General features: G+C 46.9%; 1 protein-coding gene across 1 annotated transcript in view; it reads left to right on the top strand.

Moving 5' to 3' along the window:
- Positions 1–343: 343 nt before the first annotated feature.
- LOC135898200 (uncharacterized) overlaps positions 344–19,372 on the top strand; it is a 74,976-nt gene continuing 55,947 nt past the window's right edge. Inside the window, exon 1 of the mRNA XM_065427030.2 lies at positions 344–730. The gene's annotated coding sequence lies outside the window, so the exon portion shown is untranslated. The remainder of the gene's footprint in view (positions 731–19,372) is intronic.

The following is a 19,372-nucleotide window of genomic DNA, read 5'->3' as shown; positions in this document are numbered from 1 at the left end:
CAACTACTGTAAAATGTCTCACAAAAGCCGGCCGAGGGCGCGCGTACCGGCTGCGCATGTTTTCTCGCCCGCAATTTCTTTTGTTTTCTTCCTTCGCTCTCTCCTCTCGCGGCCCCAACAAAGGAGGAAGGAAAGGCGAAACGCACCGCTGCCTAAAAACTGGCCCTACTGCGAGACAGCAGACGCGCGAAGTCGTTACCGCGGCCGCGCTCGACTACCTCGAGCACCACGCGCGCCGCCGCACCATCTCACCCCAACCAGCAGCGCACTCAAAATACGGGACTGAGGTGCGGCATCGCTCCGCCAGGGGCCGCTGACTGCCGCGTCATCTCTCTATGTTCCTTTTTTTTTCTATCCTTACCCTCGGCCGCCTGCGGCACACCAAACACTACGGACTCCCTCCTCGCCCACGCGTCCGAGCCAGCCAAAGCTTCCCGTGCGTGCATCTAGCGCCGTTTGTTGCGTCTGCTGCCGCTGTTGCTGCTCCCCGGCCCGTGCCCGTCGATTTCGTGTGTGAGGGGCCAGCCCAGACCGACGGCGTCGCGACGCCGTGGCCGCGGCACCGTCCGCTCCTTCGCGAGGTTGAGCAGGGAGGGCCTCATTGGGCGAGACGTGTATCATCGCGTCGTCGTACGATCTGCCTGCTCCTCGACGCGTCGACGTTTCCTCCCATGGGATTATCGCCGGTCGTCGGCCTCTGACAGCTGTGTGTATTGTTCTTAGCGGCACGGTGAGTACATACTTTCTCCTCCCTTTGACGCGCGCCGCAACTCTTTCACATTGTCTCTCCCCTGCTCGTGTTTACGTACTACCTCGATTCAGAGAAATATTTGTCTCGCTTCGGAGGTGAAGGTTCTAGTATGTTTAAGGGAGCAGCGTGTCGGCTCCGTGGGCGAACATGCCTACATCCCCCGAATATTCCCCGTTGTGACCGAAACTGTTCGGCGCAAATATGCGAGAATTTCGCACGTCAACTTTTCTTTGCGCTCGTCACGGCGTGCACTCCTACCATTCCGCAACAAGAGAGTGAAATATTTGACGCGTTTCTCGTGGTGACAGCGAAGACCCCGAGTCTTTTGCGAAGCCCCCTGTGTCGCTGGAGAAAGGCGCTGTTTATCCTCGTGCGGAAAAGGCCACTTCCACTGCTGAGACCAGCAGACGTATATTGCCTTGCCAAACATCGCTCACTCATCGAGGATCGTCGGCTTCATGCGATATATCGCTGCTTACAGCGAAGCGCGCGCCGGATATGCGGCAGTACGTCGTTATCAGCATCGCGCTCGGCAGTCGTGCGTGGCGTGCTTCCTTTCCGAGAGGGTTGCAGAAGGGAGAGAGCCACGCGCACGCCCTTTCCGCCGATCCAGCGCGCGTGCAGAAGACGCTGGAGGCTGCGGGCGCAAATGGTTTTTTCCTGGCTAACAGATAGCGCGCAGCCGCAGCAGGGAGCGATTCTATACTTAGTAGCGCACACTGCATTTTCTGAAGATATCGCTGCCGATTGCGATAACGAGATGGAGGTGGAGCATGAATGCAAAGGTGGCTTGTTACAGCAAGGCGACTGTCATCGAGATATGATGATAGGACATTCACGCGCATTACCCCATTGTTGTACGAGTGTTACATAAAGGATGCCGGCAGATCAAGCGGTATCACCGAATGGTGGAAAGAACCATGCTGCTGAATAAAGTGAGAGCTGCAAGCTAATTTCGGAGATGTTCCTTCTGTATTACATTTCCTTTGTAATTGTAATAATATCTAATAATAATAAAATTGATTGACTGATTGATTGATTTCTATTTGGTTTGTTTTTTATTCTTTATTTGTTTAACGCTACTAGGAATTACGGAATATTTCGAAAGCCGAACTCGTGCTCTCTCTCGCTTGGCGGCTACGAAGTTTGGCGGAAGATGTACAAGTTGAACTATAAGTTGGCCATAATTATATGACGCATAGGAGTGAGCATGTCCGATTTCAGCGTCCCCCAACCGCAAGAGCATTCCTTGGAGGCACTAGAATCGAACGCTCAATCACTTTCACTAACCGCGAGCGCATCGTTTTTTGAATCGCGGTCAACAGGTATATCCGCGTTATGTGGGGCAGAAAAATGTAGGACGTCTATAGAGACGTTCTACTTCGAGCTCTTGGGCAAGTGTCTGAATAATACAATAGCGAACTTAATAAATATCTGACCGTGACAAAAAGTTAGCCGACGCTATCGCTCACGGCGGTTGAGCGCGTTCTGAATGTACTCTTTGCGCAGTACCGCCAGCGCTTTAAGGACGGTCCCTTCAGCGTTCGCAAACCGCCTGTGTCACGACTCCAACGTTTATGGGCGCTACTGACCCAGCCTGCCAAATAAACCATGTGGAGAAAATGGATTTGGGGTCTCTGCATTCGCAGTACCGCCATCCCAGATGTACGAGTCAAGACCAGAACATAACAAAGTGACACACTCGATATGGTCTGTCTGCTGAACGAATTGAACGTCGCCTATCGAATGTCACCCCATTTTTATCTACTGATTGCGCTCTCATCGTAATTATTGGAAACGGTTTCTGTTGCTGGCCGATTCTTGCGAACGTACAGACACATCCGCTCTGCGCGACCGTCTGCATCACATATATGTGTGTGTGTGTGTGTGTGTGTGTGTGTGTGTGTGTGTGTGTGTGTGTGTGTGTGTGTGTGTGTGTGTGTGTGTGTGTGTGTGTGTGTGTGTGTGTGTGTGTGTGTGTGTGTGTGTGTGTGTGTGTGTGTGTGTGTGTGTGTGTGTGTGTGTGTGTGTGTGTGTGTGTGTGTGTGTGTGTGTGTGTGTGTGTGTGTGTGTGTGTGTGTGTGTGTGTGTGTGTGTGTGTGTGTGTGTGTGTGTGTGTGTGTGTGTGTGTGTGTGTGTGTGTGTGTGTGTGTGTGTGTGTGTGTGATGGCGTCGCCCAGCTGCGTTTTCCATTTAGTTGGTATTTGCCGGTCGCGGCTGCGCAGTGACATGCTCAGCGTGTCGGTTCATTTCTGCGTTCCTGTTCAGACCATCTGCTCTCATACGTGGTGTGCGGCACTCTTCTCAACTTTGCAAGACTGCGCAGCGAAATTAGTACCAAGCCGGTGCGTGCACAAAGGTGGGTATAGACATTTATGGAAGGCCACGGGCGTGGTTCTCTTTCTGTTTTAATCTGTTAGCCGTCCGTTATCCGTTAATAATTAATTTTGCCTTACAAACAAATCGACGCAGTCAGCGCGACACTTTTTTTTTCCTCCGAGTGACTAAATTCTGCACAGCTGACACGTATACGTATACTCCTCAGCAGTCGAATACACACGTGACGAGTGCGTTGGTGGTCTACGCGCACTTAGTTTCCCGAAAACAAGACCGATCGGCGCCGTCTCTCACATTATAGACTTCGTCAATTTCATTCTGTTACCGCGCACTTCGCTTATGATGAACGCGTCAATGCATTTTACTTGGATTTCACTCTTCTCGTGAAATATCCGCTTCGGTGACGCAACACTATGCTACATGCAGCGTTGCTATTGTGGCATCATCATCTTCACCATCATGATCATCATCATCCACTTTCATCGTCATCATCATTATCGTCGTCGTAGTCGTCTGATGCTAAGCAAAAAGTCGGGGATTCGATGCCCGGTCGTCCCCGTCAATGGATCAGCGGCTCCATGGCCCTTCAAAAACTGAGTACGAGTTCGCGCATTCGATTAGTGCAACGTGCCAGTCGCGCCGCAGACTAAACGTGAGAGTACTGAGATTTTCGTGCATGTTGAGGGACACTAAAGAGGAAAAAAAGTTTTGATCTGTATTAGTACATTACCCTATATTACAATAAAAGAATAACAAAAGAATGAAAGCCACCATTCACCAGGCCACCGTGGCGTCATGTATTATATGACGGCGTCTGTGCCGAATCGAGTTATTTTTTTATTGGTAAAGATGGACTACATATATGCATACATCGCGTTGTACAGGAGCCAAAATTTATGCGGAATTTAGTGAACTTCAAGAGCCTCTACCGATCCGTAATGGCCCAAGTACGAAAGAAAACCTTTTGATTGAAATCTGTGGCTTCACACGTGTGACTTCACACTGACGTACAGCTATTACGGGCTATTGGCGCGGAAAAAAACGAATTTGTACCTTCATTTTCTTCTTCAATAATCGACACCTCACCGAAAAATTTATGAAAGCAGCACTTAGAAATATAATAGTTTAGCAATCTAAACTCATTCAGCGTTTCTCGTTAGTGTTTCTTTAAGAAGGCGCAGAAGTGCCTGCACGTTTCCAAATAGAGTGATAAGAGAGTAAACCATATGACCGCCTCATCGATGTTGCGGTGAGCTCGTATGAGAACTTCAAGGTGGAGTCGCTATGCATGCTTTTTTTATGGCAACTTTCCGCACTCACGTTTTGATGGCCCGTTGGCCGTCTTTCACCAGCCTGTCTAAAAAAAATAATTTATGGCCATAAACTACTTCCAAACTCTGGTTTCATTAATTTGTCGGAAATGCGCTGACTGTTATCGGTGAAAATGAAAATTAAGCTAACTATTTTTAAATTTCGAGCCAATTGATTTTAAAGCATTTTTTCGTATATTCGGGTCATTTTGGCACAGGACCGTGCTGTTCGTGGGACTCGGAATAGGTTGTGTCCTTGGTCCCTTTTAGGATGCAATGTAGTCCTTCTTTAGCGATAAGTAACTTACTAAAGGCGAGCCGAGCTGAGCTGACGCTGTCAAAAGTCCGTGGAAACGGTCCGCGGATACAGTGTTCGAATACAGATATGGGAAACGGTTCGGATACAGTGCGATAGCGTGGCACACCAGCCAGCTGAACAGTCAGGTGTGAAGTCACTTTTAGTCACGTGACTGCCAGTTTAGTCAGGCACCACCGATTTTAACGTAGGACTAACGTAGACAAGCTTATCTATGCCCACAGTAGCTAACCTGATTAAACACTCTTTAAAAAAATTTACACCCTTTGGCGCTTGTCCCACAACCATAATCGTCATTAGTTTTGCTCGCATTTCCTTTGTTTAACGCTGCGAGCTCGGTACTTCCAAGTCACGAACTGCATTCGCGTTATCAGCGTGACTGCAGCATTCTCGACAGGATAGTAGCGAGCGCCGAGTTTTCAAGAAAGCAAACGCAAGCAAGGCAGATGGCGATTATTGTTGCGAGACAAATATACACCCCAAAGGATGCAACCGTTTTAAGAGTGAATTATGGCTGAAACAGAAAGACAATTCACAGGCTTTCTTATTACAAATCTATTTATCTCATATTTGTTTTGCAGCAGATGAACGCTTCAGAAGAACTTTAGTTTGGCCTAGTTGGTGTTTACTGCTTATCATATTGACCGCAAATAAAGACGGGGACAGTGGAAGAGAACACAAAAACGGCAACGCCCGTGTCGTTTTTGTGTTCTCTTCCACTGTCCCCGTCTTTATTTGCGGTCCATATGATATGTTGTTTTGCAGCGCATGCTATCTACTGAACAGGGAGGTGGGATATACAGCGGTCGAGGCGGTTGCGATACACGAAATCAGGCAGAACCACATAAAGCCAACAGACAGTGGCGCCAATGAAAGCATAGGGCATGTTACATGGTTTTTAATTGAAATGTGGAAATTATGAGCCAAACTGAAAGTGGAAGAAATGGGAGTATAGAATTTACACCCTCCGTATAAGGCGTGCGATGCTCCTACACTGCCAAACAAATTTTCGCCATTTGGGGCGTATCTTGTCACACAACGATAATCGTCGTCTGCCTTGCTTGCGTTTCCTTTCTTGAAAACGCTGCCCTCGCTAGTTTCCTATCGAGAATACTCTGTCTTGCTGATAACGCGCACGCCGTTCGTGACTTTAAAGTACCGGGCTCGCAGCGTTAAAGAAAGGAAATGCGGACAATACAGACGACGATTATTGTCGTGTGGCAAGATAAACCCGAAAGGGCGAAAATTTGTTTAAGAGTGTACGAATCGAGGCATATGACGACGGCTGTTCTCGGTCCGCTATCTTGATCTAGTGATAGTAAAATCTGTAGAATTTTATACTGACCTGTACAGTACCCAGAGAAGCCACGCTACCTTCATTCGCAGTAAGGATAGTAAAATCAGCAGAATTTTATACTGACTTGTGCAGTACCCAGAGCAGCCACGCTACCTTCATTTCAAGTAGTGATAGTAAAATTAGCAGAATTTTATACTGACTTGTGCAGTACCCAGAGCAGCCACGCTACCTTCATTTCAAGTAGTGATAGTAAAATCAGCAGAGTTTCATACTGACCTGTACAGTACCCAGACCGTCCACGCTACCTTCATTCGAAGTAAGGATAGTAAAATCAGCAGAATTTTATTCTGACTTGTGCAGTACCCAGGGCAGCCACGCTACCTTCATTTGAAGTAGTAATAGTAAAATCAGCAGAATTTTATACTGACTTGTACAGTACCCAGAGCAGCCACGCTACCTTCATTTGAAGTAGTGATTGTAAAATCTGTAGAATTTTATACTGAGCTGTACAGTACCCAAAGAAGCCACGCTACCTTCATTCGAAGTAGTGATAGTAAAATTAGGAAAATTTTATACTGACTTGTACAGTACCCAGAGCAGCCACGCTACCTTCATTTGAAGTAGTGATTGTAAAATCTGTAGAATTTTATACTGAGCTGTACAGTACCCAAAGAAGCCACGCTACCTTCATTCGAAGTAGTGATAGTAAAATTAGGAAAATTTTATACTGACTTGTACAGTACCCAGAGCAGCCACGCTACCTTCATTTGAAGTAGTGATTGTAAAATCTGTAGAATTTTATACTGAGCTGTACAGTACCCAAAGAAGCCACGCTACCTTCATTCGAAGTAGTGATAGTAAAATTAGGAAAATTTTATACTGACCTGTACAGTACCCAGAGCAGCCACGCTACCTTCATTCGAAGTAAGGATAGTAAAATCAGCAGAATTTTATTCTGACTTGTGCAGTACCCAGGGCAGCCACGCTACCTTCATTTCAAGTAGTGATAGTAAAATTAGGAAAATTTTATACTGACTTGTACAGTACCCAGAGCAGCCACGCTACCTTCATTTGAAGTAGTGATTGTAAAATCTGTAGAATTTTATACTGAGCTGTACAGTACCCAAAGAAGCCACGCTACCTTCATTCGAAGTAGTGATAGTAAAATTAGGAAAATTTTATACTGACCTGTACAGTACCCAGAGCAGCCACGCTACCTTCATTCGAAGTAAGGATAGTAAAATCAGCAGAATTTTATTCTGACTTGTGCAGTACCCAGGGCAGCCACGCTACCTTCATTTCAAGTAGTGATAGTAAAATCAGCAGAATTTTATACTGACTTGTACAGTACCCAGAGCAGCCACGCTACCTTCATTTGAAGTAGTGATTGTAAAATCTGTAGAATTTTATACTGAGCTGTACAGTACCCAAAGAAGCCACGCTACCTTCATTCGAAGTAGTGATAGTAAAATTAGGAAAATTTTATACTGACCTGTACAGTACCCAGAGCAGCCACGCTACCTTCATTCGCAGTAAGGATAGTAAAATCAGCAGAATTTTATACTGACTTGTGCAGTACTCAGAGCAGCCACGCTACCTTCATCTGAAGTAGTGATAGTAAAAGCAGAATTTTATACTGACCTGTACAGTGCCCAGAGCAGCCACGCTAACTTCATTTGAAGTAGTGATGGTAAAATCTGTAGAATTTGATACTGACCTGTACAATACCCAGAGCAACCACGCTACCTTCGTTCGAAGTATATAGTGATGAACAGGATACAGAGGCTCCTTCTCCAGCTAGCGATAAAGTTAGAATGGCCTTGCAAGACATGACCCGCGGAAAAGCGCCAGGAGAAGGTGGAATAACAGACGATTTGATCAAAGGTGGAGTTGATAGCATGCTCGAAAAGCTTGCAGTCATTTGTGCGCAATGCTACAATACATCAAGTGTACCAGAAAGCTGGAAGAATGCAAGCATTATACTAGCCCATAAGAAGGGAGACGTTAAATAATTGAATAATTATATAGTCTCATTAGCTTGCTTTCGATATTATATAAAATATTCACTGAGATAATTTACAGTAGAATAAAGGGAACACTTCAATCAACTAAGAGCAAGCTGGCTTCAGGAAGGGATATTTTGCTATGGATCACATCCATGTCATCGGTCAGGTAATTGATAAATCTGCGAAGTAGAATCAACTTCCCTGTATAGCTTTCATCGATTATGAAGAGTCATTTGATTCAGTAGAGAAACCAGCAGTTATAGAGACATTGCGTAATCAAGGAGTACAGGAGGCATACGTGAATATGTGGGAAATATCTACAAGGATTCCACAGCTACATTGGCTCTGCACTAGAAAAGGAGAAAGTTACCTATCAAGAAAGGGGTCAAGCAAGGAGACAGAATCTCTTGAATGCTATTCACGGCATCCTTCCCAGAAGTGTTCAAGCTATTAGACTGGGAAAGATTAGGAGTGAGTATGTTTATCTAGGTCAATTGCTCACAGGGGACCCAAATCACGAAAAGGAAATATACAAAAGAATAAAAATGGGTTGAAGTGCATACGGCAGGCATTACCAAGTCCTGACTGGGCGCTTACTGCTGTCGTTGAAAAGAGAAGTGCACAATCGCCGCATTCTGCCGGTGCTAACATATGGGGCAGGAACGTGGAGGTTAACAAAGAAGCTCGAGAACAAGTTCGGAAGCGCGCTGTCACTCAGGTGTGCGCCAGAGAAACGGTCGGACGGTCGATAATCAATCCACGGAGCTCACGGCCTTCCTCATATAGCGTCTCTTTTGGACGTTAAACTGCATGAACCAACTGTTCGGGAAAATACGGCCCACTTGATCTGCGCTTGCAAGCCATTCACATTAGAAACAAGAAACGACAGCCCTATGGTGCCCGCGCCGCACATTCGTCCCACTTTCGTGCCTTGCGCCGAGCTACAGTTACTCGGCCCATAGACTAACGGAGCGTGCGCGTCTCGCGCAACGAAGGCTATTTAACCTTCTTTGTTTGCTTGTTTGTTTGTTTGTTTGCGCGTGCGTGCGTGCGTGCGACGTGCACTACGCGTATCATTTCATTTATCACGCCCATTTGGCGTATGTAGCATGCTAGTAACGCCTCCGTATTGTAACCTCTCCAGGATTCATTAAAGGTGGCTATCTTTCTCTCTCCATCAGTATTCGCAGAGATACGCGGAGCGCGCACACACACAGTGTGCAACCTTGCCTGTGTACGATAAACCATCGGAAACCGATTGCCGCGCGGCACAGCCGGCGGGATACCTCCACGTAAGTATAGTTGTTTACGGATGCCGACGCACGGCGTTGCGGCTTGCGCCTGCCACGTGACCTTAATAAGCGCATTCCCCCCCCCCCCCCCCCCCCTCTCGCGTCCGCTCTCACTGGCCTCGCATAAGGCTATTCCGAACGACGCAAGGTGGGCGGAAGTCGCGGCGGCGCGCGGTCGTGTTATTCTTGTCTGTCCATTATGTACGTGGACGGTGTTTGTGCAAACAGCGTTCCCAAATCCGGGATTCCCAGATGAAAAGCTCAAAGGCGCCGACAGGGTTTTTTTCCCTTCCTCGTTAAATGGCGCCTCTTTCCCCGAAGAAGTGATGTGTATACTATTTCTTCCTTACGAGCAAAAGAAAGAAAACTGAGAAGGCTGGCGGACCGACGCCCTGTGGCGAGCTGGAAGGGGATGACGGGATGATTTCATAGCTTTTCATATGCCTTATTGCCGTACAGAACTACGAACGCGCAATCCCCGTGTTATCGCACGGCTGATACGGAAACCGGAGTGTGAGTATATATATATATATATATATATATATATATATATATATATATATATATATATATATATATATATATATATATATATATATATATATATATATATATATATATATATATATATATATAGAGAGAGAGAGAGAGAGAGAGAGAGAGAGAGAGAGATGCATGCTCGCCTTGCCTTAACGAGAAATTGGCGAACTCGTCGCTCTGGTTGACGACTTGATAAGCTGTACTCTTGTAAGGCGGATTACGCGGGGTGATCGTTTTTAAGCTTCTCAGAATTTTTAAAAGTTGCCTGTGGCAGATAGCATAAGTATTGCCATGGATTATTCGCAGATGTGGACATTACTGGCACGAGAAGTCGGAAACACTTATTCCGCTAACTGACAAAAAATCACAAATTCTATTTTTAATTAATTACCTTGCGGGTCATATTGCAATTCACAAATCCTAGCCGGTGAGTTTGCAAGACCTATCCATTTGAATTCAATCTCCACGATGACACCAGTTTCGAAGTATTTCCCAAAGTCTGGGACGACTTACATGGACTTTCCAGTTTCTTTTTTGCTTCAATGCATAAGAGTGTCTGAAAAAGAAAGTAAGTGAAACAGCGCATTTTTACGGCTCACTTATCGGGTCACGTTATATATATTATGTATCTCTATTATTACTGTAATGGATATCTATACGGGTCGGTACATTACATTTCGCAAATTGCATTTTCCCTCCTGTCTGGATGTCGCAGCGCAGGACGACCTTTTTCCAGCTTTCGATTTTAGACGGCGCCAGCTTGACGTAACAATAATTTTTTTAAAAAGAAAGCATGTATTGTGTTGAGAAAACTGGAGTCATGGCACCTAATTAGCAACAAATGAAATGTTGCCCGGCTGTCTCGCAGCACTCCCTCGCCGCGCGCGCCAATTATCCTCGCTCGAAAACCGCATTTTGTTCGCGAGCGTCCTTAATTCATGATCACCCGAGCGATGCTACATGCTGCACGGTTGCACATGTGTTTCCCATGAGAAAGATTTGGACGTGATGTCAAAGCATGTATCGCGTACTCTAACCGAGATGTGTTGAGTCAAGCTACTTGTCACGCTCAACGTGCTCAGCATAGCAGCTCTCAGCCGGTTTCTCCTGAATAGACCTAATTATACCTACGTGGTAGCCCCGAGTGGGAGTCACTGTCACAGAATGAGTCACAGATCGCACTATCCTGGATCAGACGATATAGGCTCATTGGAACGAGCGGTGATTGAAATAAATATCGTGCTATTGTTCGGTTGGATTTCACGTTACTGATTCCATTTTGCTATTCAGGGCCATGTTTTGTGACGACCCTTTGCATTTTATCGTTGTGTTCTTTCTTATCACTGGCTCGGACGCAACCGCGCCGCCCTTATCACCGGGATCGGCCACATGGTCGTGACGGATAAGCAGAATGGGATGTCAAATGGATTCTAGCAAAATACGACCTTATACTCCGTTCCATATATAGCAGTCAACGCTGTGGAAGCTACGCAAAACGTTTGGTCAAGAAGTCAAGAGGTTGCTCAGTGGCTCTGGTGTTGGGCTGCTGAGCACGAGTTCGCGGGATCGAATCCCGGCCACGGCGGCCGGATTTCGATGGCGGCGAAAACGCCCGTGGTGCTTAGATTTAGGTGCACGTTAAAGAACCGCAGGTGGTCCAAATTTCCGGAGTCCTCCACTACGGCGTGCCTCATAATCAGAAAATGGTTTTGGCACGTCAAACCCCATAATTTAATTTTTAAGTTATCACTGCGCGCGTTCCGTCCATGCTTCGCTACGCCGCCAACAGCGTTCGATCGCGCGAGCATCCATGTGAGGCTCATCCCGACGGGTTGCAAATAAAAAACACGAAAACAAGAACAAAAATTTAAAAAAATGACCTAAAACAATGCATTAGCAGCTGCATGCCACGGTGTGTTTGTTTCCAGGGATTAAAGCTTGTTTCATTCGACACTCAGCCTATATAAAAAAGCATCTGCGGTAAAAAATGGCTGTGGCTTAGCTAAGGTTAAGCCCAGGATGCGAAGCATACTAGCCTTTATTTTAACGCGACAGCGTTAAGGAGCTCGTGTCGTAGAAAAGCCGGTGTCGTCGGCGTCGGCTCAGGCGTGCGGCGCTTGCCCAGGCGCACATTTCGTTGTCGCGCCGAACGCTGCGTTGCTCGACGCTCACCGCGTCCGATGCGGGGGGCGACGCCGCGAGCGACGGCGCGAGTTGGAGCGCCGTTTCTCCGCTGTCGTGACGTCACGGTGTCACGTGGTATTCAAGGCGACACCGCCGCGCCTGAGGAGCTGTGTTGAGCCCTCGTAATATCCTCCTGAGACCCGGGATGTATTTTGGTGCACAGATTTTCCCCAAACTTCCAGAATAAGTCAGAAGGGTTGAGAAGGGGAAAAGTGTTGAATATTTTTTCTACAGCCCTGATAGTTTCAGCTCAGCGCGATGTCCAATATATTGGACACTGGGATGCTACCCGGTCTTTTTTCACCCAGCGCGCATGTAATGACGTACCGCAGATATTGCGCTCAAACTCGTGTGCAAAAATATTTTCATAACTCGAAAGGCAAAGTAGTGAATAAAGTACATAAAATGAGCATTCCTCTGCTCAACGAAAATTTTGCTCTTGTGTTCACTTCCTGTGGGCAATTTCAAAACACCTTTGTGTCCTTGGTGAAGCCGAAGAAGAGCGGACATTTGGTGCAAAAAAACTTTGTTTTCGTGTCGCAGCGCTGTATTCTCCAACAGGCAGCGTTTGCAGTGTGTGCCAGCATTGGGCAGTGGGTAGTGCTCTTTTCTTGGGGTTCTCGAGGAGACAGTCTAGCCTGCTTTGATGGCGGATGCCACTCGGCTTCATTCTCACTCTCCGTTTCATCCTGCTTCTTCCCGTAAGCCACGAGAGTATCAGCAACAAATTGGCAGAACTGCATATATTTGAGTATTTCTTTCCACTGTTTCTTTAGGGAGCGTGTGTCCCGCGTGTACTGCACCCAGGAGTTGCTGAGGGCAATGTCGAAGAGGTGAAAGATGACTCAGATTGTCCACTTGTGGGCGCGTGCTTTTATCCTGTAGTAACCTTTCATACGGTCTGCCTTGTCAACACCGCCCAGGTTGACGTTGTACATGCGCACAATATCTTGCAGAGGAATATCGATATGTTTTCCCCTCACGAGACCAGGTGCGACAGGTGTCTTGTGGGTCCGAGCCATTGATTGAAAAAGGAAAAGTATCGGCCTAATTCATCAGAAACGCGAGGCCGGTCCCCGAAAGAAAAAAAAAGAGACGCGATTTTGTCGACAAGCCACTAAATGCCAACAGTACTCGTCTGCTGTTCATGACACGACCATCACAAAAGCGCAGTAAAAGAAACCGGGTTGAGTCCTAGCGTCCAACGTAATGGACACGCGAAATCAAAGGAAGTCTAAAACAAAGCAAGCGCGCGAACAGTTTAAATTCCGTATTATGCGCGTACGCTGTTGTGTTAACTTTAATATAAAATCAAAGATATGCCCTGAAAGCAGGTCGAAATACGAGAAACCATGCTTCCTTCTCCGGCAGTTACCGTAAAACGCCGTGCCGCAGAATGCCGCCATTGTGGAACTGTTTCGGCGGGAATTTGAACGATGTATTTTCATTAACGCTGCATAGATGGCGCAAGCAGGTGTCCAATAAGTTGGACAGTGCGGTTTTATGACGATGAAAGCCTTGTTACAGGAGTACTGTCTCATTTCTGAATGTCCAATATATTGGACAAATCCCCATAGCCGGGTCTCAGGAGGTTATGCTTCGCATAAAAAATTGGAGGACGCTTAAGCTTCGCCTTCAAGAGTGGAACGCGACAGCGTTCCCGTCGACCCGCCAAGTGGTGTAAGACAATGGGCTACTGCGCAGTGACTACGCGCCCCGCATCGGACGCGGTGAGCGTCGAGCAACGCAGCGTGCGGCGCGGCAACGAAATGTGCGCCTGTGCAAGCGACGCACGCCTGAAACAGCTCGTTTCTAAGGCAACACCGCGTTCACTAGAGGCGCTTTTGTAGCGCTTTGAAGCATCGAGCTCGTGGCTCAGTGGTAGCGCCTCCGTCTCACACTCCGGAGACCCTGGTTCGATTCCCACCCAGCCCATCTTGCAAGTTGTTTTTTATTCACGAAGTGCCTGCTGGGATTTATCGCTCACGGCCAACGCCGCTGACGCCGACGACACCGGCTTTTCTGCGACACGAGCTCCTTAACGCTATCGCGTTAAAACATCGATCTACATGCAAGTGCGAACGAAGCCACTGCAAGAAGTCTCTCTAGCCTCCAGAGCGTTGACTGCTAAGTATGGAACGGAGTGTATAGATAGTGCGTACTCCTCGGCTTCCATTGCCGCTCTTGTTCTCTTCTTCGTACTTGTGACGTAAAAAAACGCAGCAGTTATGTTTATTGTATCTATACGTCCATTTTATAGCGCAGTTTTTAGGCTTCCGTTCCTGGGTAGAGTGTCGGCGTCACTAGGCGTAACCGCGCGAACGCGCTCGTGCCACTGCTCGCGCGTTCATCGTCGTCGTCGTCTTGCACAGCAGGTTCTAATGCCTTTCAATGGCCTCTCATTATGCTAGCGTTCCTATACTGCCCCTCCCTCTGCGAAGGCAGCTGACGGCACTGGCCCACTGCCAGTCTGCGCGCTCATCTCGGTTTCGAATTGTTTGCCTCAATATACCGCGAAATGAAACCACGTATACAGATGCGCCCTAATTTCGCATTATGAGTAACGTATTTGTCGGACATTTTTTTTTCTTGTATAGCTTTAGTGGGGTGTGCAAAAGGTAAGACAGCAGCGACTACGCGACTTTCCCTATGCTTTGTGAGACGACCGCTGATTAAAGGTAGGCACGTCGTTCGCGTGTATCAAAGCGTCTTCCTCGTTGCGTCTTAATGCCCGTTTATGTTGCTTCTTCGTAAAAAAAGGCGAGCTAAAGTGGCGCTTGGAGTTGATCTGCCGCGCTTTGACGCCACACACACACACACACACACACACACACACACACACACACACATATATATATATATATATATATATATATATATATATATATATATATATATATATATATATATATATATATATCGGGAAATGGTGTGTCATGCCGGCTAGCCTTTGCACATGCAAAAAGCTTTTTGTCAGATACAAACAAAATAAAGGAAAGCAACGAAGTGCAGTGGAGCGCAGTGCCGATTTTCTCCCAGATGTTTAGAGATTTATATTTTCCGAAAGCTTCTAAGAAAAGCTCTGGATAACCCGCTAACATTACCTATTTTATTTGTAGAATACCTTACAAGGCCCCCACATGGGGATTACATCTTTGTTTGTATGCAAGCGCATTAGAGGCTCGTTTTAGCTTTCTCTCGCGCCCTGCTTTGCGCTACATATCTGCAGCCGCTAGACGTACGACGTTCGTATATGCCGAGGCTTTTGGAAACGGCGATCGCGTACTACGTGACCTCGACGCGCGCATGCGCGCAGAATGCCACGTGGGAATTAAGCGACCCTGGCGTCGCAATGGCGCGGCCTATCAGCCGCGGCGAATCGACTTTCAAAGCACGGCTGCCTCAAATAAAGGTCGCGGTGGTTGCTTGCGGCGTTGGCTATAGACAAAGCCACGGGCGACGTAGATCGCCGTGTGAGCGTGAAGAAGCCCACAGCGCGGCGTTGTGCGGCGTTGGTCGAGTGACTCCGTTGGACTCATTCACACGGCCGCTGCAAAGACCTGGCGCAACATCGGATGCGCGTTCGGCTGTTCAGAAATCCGAAGCATTTCTGAAAGCAGCCCCTTGGGATGCGCGACGGTAGGTGAGATGCTGGATTGCCGACACGTGTGTTTTATATACAATACATGATACAACGTGTAGCGGTCGCATGGGACCGCATTTCGAAACGATTCTTTCTCGATTGTAAGCTAGATTCAACTGCAACTTTTTTTTTCTTTTCTCTCTTTTTTTTTAAGCCGTCTCGCCGCGAGTATAGTTCCGTACGGCGCCGCGGCTTGCGAGCCAATCACGAATGACGAAACGAGTATAAAAGTGATAAGATTCATTACAATGGCATGGCACCAGACTCTGCAGCGCTACCCGAAGGCGTTACAGCGTCTCCTGCCTTCATAAGTTGTGAAATCATATAATCATGCACATGCTGAGTCTGCAAAATGTTCGATGCTTCACTGTCGATATTGATAGCCAATATGTACGACTGGGTGTCGAACCTAACGAAGTACACTTCTTCTTCTTCTTCTTCTTCTTCTTCTTCTTTTTTTTTTTTAAGACATTGTCGTCTTTCGGGACTACAGGTGGGTCTGGGTTCGTTGGATCTAAGTATGTGGCCACTTTTGTCCCGTCAAATTACGCGATTTGAGGCCATTTAGTGAACGAAGAACAGCTGAAGAGGCGCCGAAATTTAGCATGTGACGAAAAAAGCTTAGAGCTATTTAGGGAGCATTAATAATGCGTAATTAGGGCAACGCTGCTGAGCACGAGGTCGCGGGATCAAATACCGGCCACGGCGGCCGCATTTCGATGGAGGCGAAATGCAAAAACACCCGTGTACTTAGGCTTTAGTGCACGTTAAAGAACCCCATGTGGTCCAAATTAATCCGGAGTGCCCCACTACGGTGGGCCTCATAATCAGATCCTGGTTTTGGTACGTAAAACTCCATAATATAATTTTTTTTTATTAACTGGCACAAAAAGGTCGAAGTGAAACCAAGATGCGATCGTTCAAATTGCGCGCGCCTAAAACAGGTACTGGAAGTGTGGCATTACTCAAATGAAAAATATGGGCCGATCCTGAAGGTAAGAGAATTAGCCAACGCCCTCTAGGAGACACCATCATCTCCTTGCATACAGTTGAAAAGTTATTTATTTATTTGTGTATTTATTTATTTACTTATTGTTCGAAATACCTCCCTAAAGGCCCCCCGAAATAGGATACTACATAGTGTCATAATTTTTGAGAAAAACGCAACGCGAAATAATACGCGATAAATATGCAGACACGACTATGTGTAATAAAACCACAGTTGGGATGAAACCAAGTTAGCACAAAATTTGAAGATATTTGAAGGTTGAAACAGATAGAAATAATAATAATAATAATAAACATGGTGCACTAATGCGCCCAAGAATGCATTGCCTTTCTTCGATGTTAACCGCTGCTGACTCGCTTTTCTTTAAATACAATGGACGCTTAGACTGTGAAGTACTTGAGGGTGTTTCGTAATTATCGTATTTAGGAAAACTGTGGTTGACAGGTGGATATCTGGCACCAGAAGGTAGCCTGCGATACAAAGCATTCATTCACTGGGCAGCAGTGGAGATAAGCAAGAGGCGTTTAGAATATTGACGAAAAGAAAACAGGGAAGAGATTGATAGAACTTGAGTCGTTACAGGCATAGGTAGCATATACAATATAGATGTAGAGATTTTAATGAAGAAGGAAAAGATTGAATAGAAATAAGCAAAATGCTAGACTGCTATGCATGTCATCATTATCAACCTATTTTTACGTCCACTGAAGGACGAAGGCCTCTCCCTGCGATCTCCTGTTACCACTCTCTTGCACTAGCTGATTCCAACTTGCGCCTGCTAATTTCCCAATTTCATCACCCCACCTAGTTTTCTGCCGTCCTCCACTGTTTCCTTTCCATGGTACCCATTCCGCAACTCTAATGGTCTACCGGTTAACTACCCTACGTCATGGCGTACCCAGTTCCATCTTTTTTCTATTAATGTAAATTATAGAAGGCAGCGGCATTTTCCCATCAATAAAGGCGCGTACGCACGAGCCTCTGCACATGGGCGCGCACTCTAGACTGACGTCATGAGCCGGACGGGGAACATGCATGGCAGCCCGCTCTTTGAACTGGGCCGAGTTGTGTCAGCGGGACTATTTCTTTAGGCACTTAGGTCATCGGGCGGGGCCTCTCTTGCCTTCTTAAGTTGTACCCGAATATATAATATCGCCTATACCCGTTGGGTCTCCGATCCGCATCGCTCTCTTCCTGTCTCTTAACGTTATGACCAACATTTGTCGTTCCATTGCTCTTTGCGCGGTCCTTAACTTGTTCTAGAACTTCCTTGTCAACCTCCAACCGCTATGCATGTATGTATATATCAAAGACCGATTTGCTAAAGCAGGTTGGGTGACCATTTGTCGCGGCCCAGTTTCTAAGGGGGTTCCTATAAAAATTAGAATCCGCATTGCTCCATCCGTATCTAGTCACAGGGTGCGGCTCACAACCTGCGTTTCTGTCCAATTCCGTTTCATTAACGCATGCGACTACGTCGTTCCCCGAGGCCTCTCTAGCTGAGGAACTCATTCGCATCGTGTACCTCGCCTGTGGAAGTGAACTGGTGCTGGCAGGGAGTGATCCGGAGCGCTCAGCATGGAAGGAACACCACGGCCCGTGGCTTGTGCGTATTCATCCACAATTCAGCTCGGCCCACTTTAAGTCAACACGCAGGCACCAGGAGGAGGAGGCGGAGATTTTATTGAATAGAAAGGAGGACAGGTCGGCCTGGAGAGCATGTCTGTAGCCTGCTACTCCTCACTGGGCTAAGGGGAAGTTGGAGATACAGGGAAAGATAGGTGGCAAGTGATGATGTTCAGATACAATGAGTATACTATGTGCACGTTGTCTAATACGCGAATGTAGGCTTTAGACGCACTATACACGCAGGAGTAATCTTGTCTACACAAAACGTTATCGCGCAAACACGTTTCGCACTAGCTTCACGTCACAGGTCTTTAGACGACCTTCTAAGCCAGTTAGGCATGGTCAACTCTTCTCCGCGCGCCTAAAATATTTTCTTCCGAAAAGGAGCAGGAGTCCAAACAGTTAACACTAGACTTAAGGGTCAATCGCTCGGCCGCATATCGAGGGCACACGCAAAGTATGCGATCTATTGTGTAGGGAGTGCGACACACGCTACAGTCAGGCTCCCGTTCCCGCACGCAAGTTCGTTAATATTCGTCGCAGATAAATGCTTCAATATAGTGAATCGTTCGCGGTGCCGGTCCCGCCATCGAGTGACCTACAATTTTAGGCTGTTTTCTCGCGTGTTGTTTTGTTTGCAAGTCATTTTGGAGCGTTAGCTGTCTGCCATACCGATGAAGACGTGAGGGCATATGTGACATTACCAATAAAATTATGCTCAAAACATGGCGCCCATGACGTACTTCCGACTCTTGCAATCGCTTTCGGCTCATGCGGCGTGCGAAATCATGTATATAGCCTTGGAGATGTGATCTTAATGCGATTCGCATTCTTTGCCTACTGCAGGCACTATCCATCTATAGCCTCTTCACCAACCCGGCCACACAAGTTGTCTACTAGCTTGGGCCAGTAGATATGTGTATAGTCGTCGTCATTCCAGCTTCGTCATCCGACTCTCGTCATGCCTTCTTCATCCTACATTCATCGTCATCCCATTGTCCTTGTACCGTCACCGTCATGCTGTGTTCGTATTGCCATGCATCGTCATCGTTTCGTAA

This window comes from Dermacentor albipictus, chromosome 3, assembly GCF_038994185.2.
Source record: "Dermacentor albipictus isolate Rhodes 1998 colony chromosome 3, USDA_Dalb.pri_finalv2, whole genome shotgun sequence".
Lineage (NCBI taxonomy): Eukaryota > Metazoa > Arthropoda > Arachnida > Ixodida > Ixodidae > Dermacentor > Dermacentor albipictus.
The sequence above is the reverse complement of the archived record's forward strand: the minus strand, read 5'-3'. Positions and strand labels throughout refer to the sequence as shown.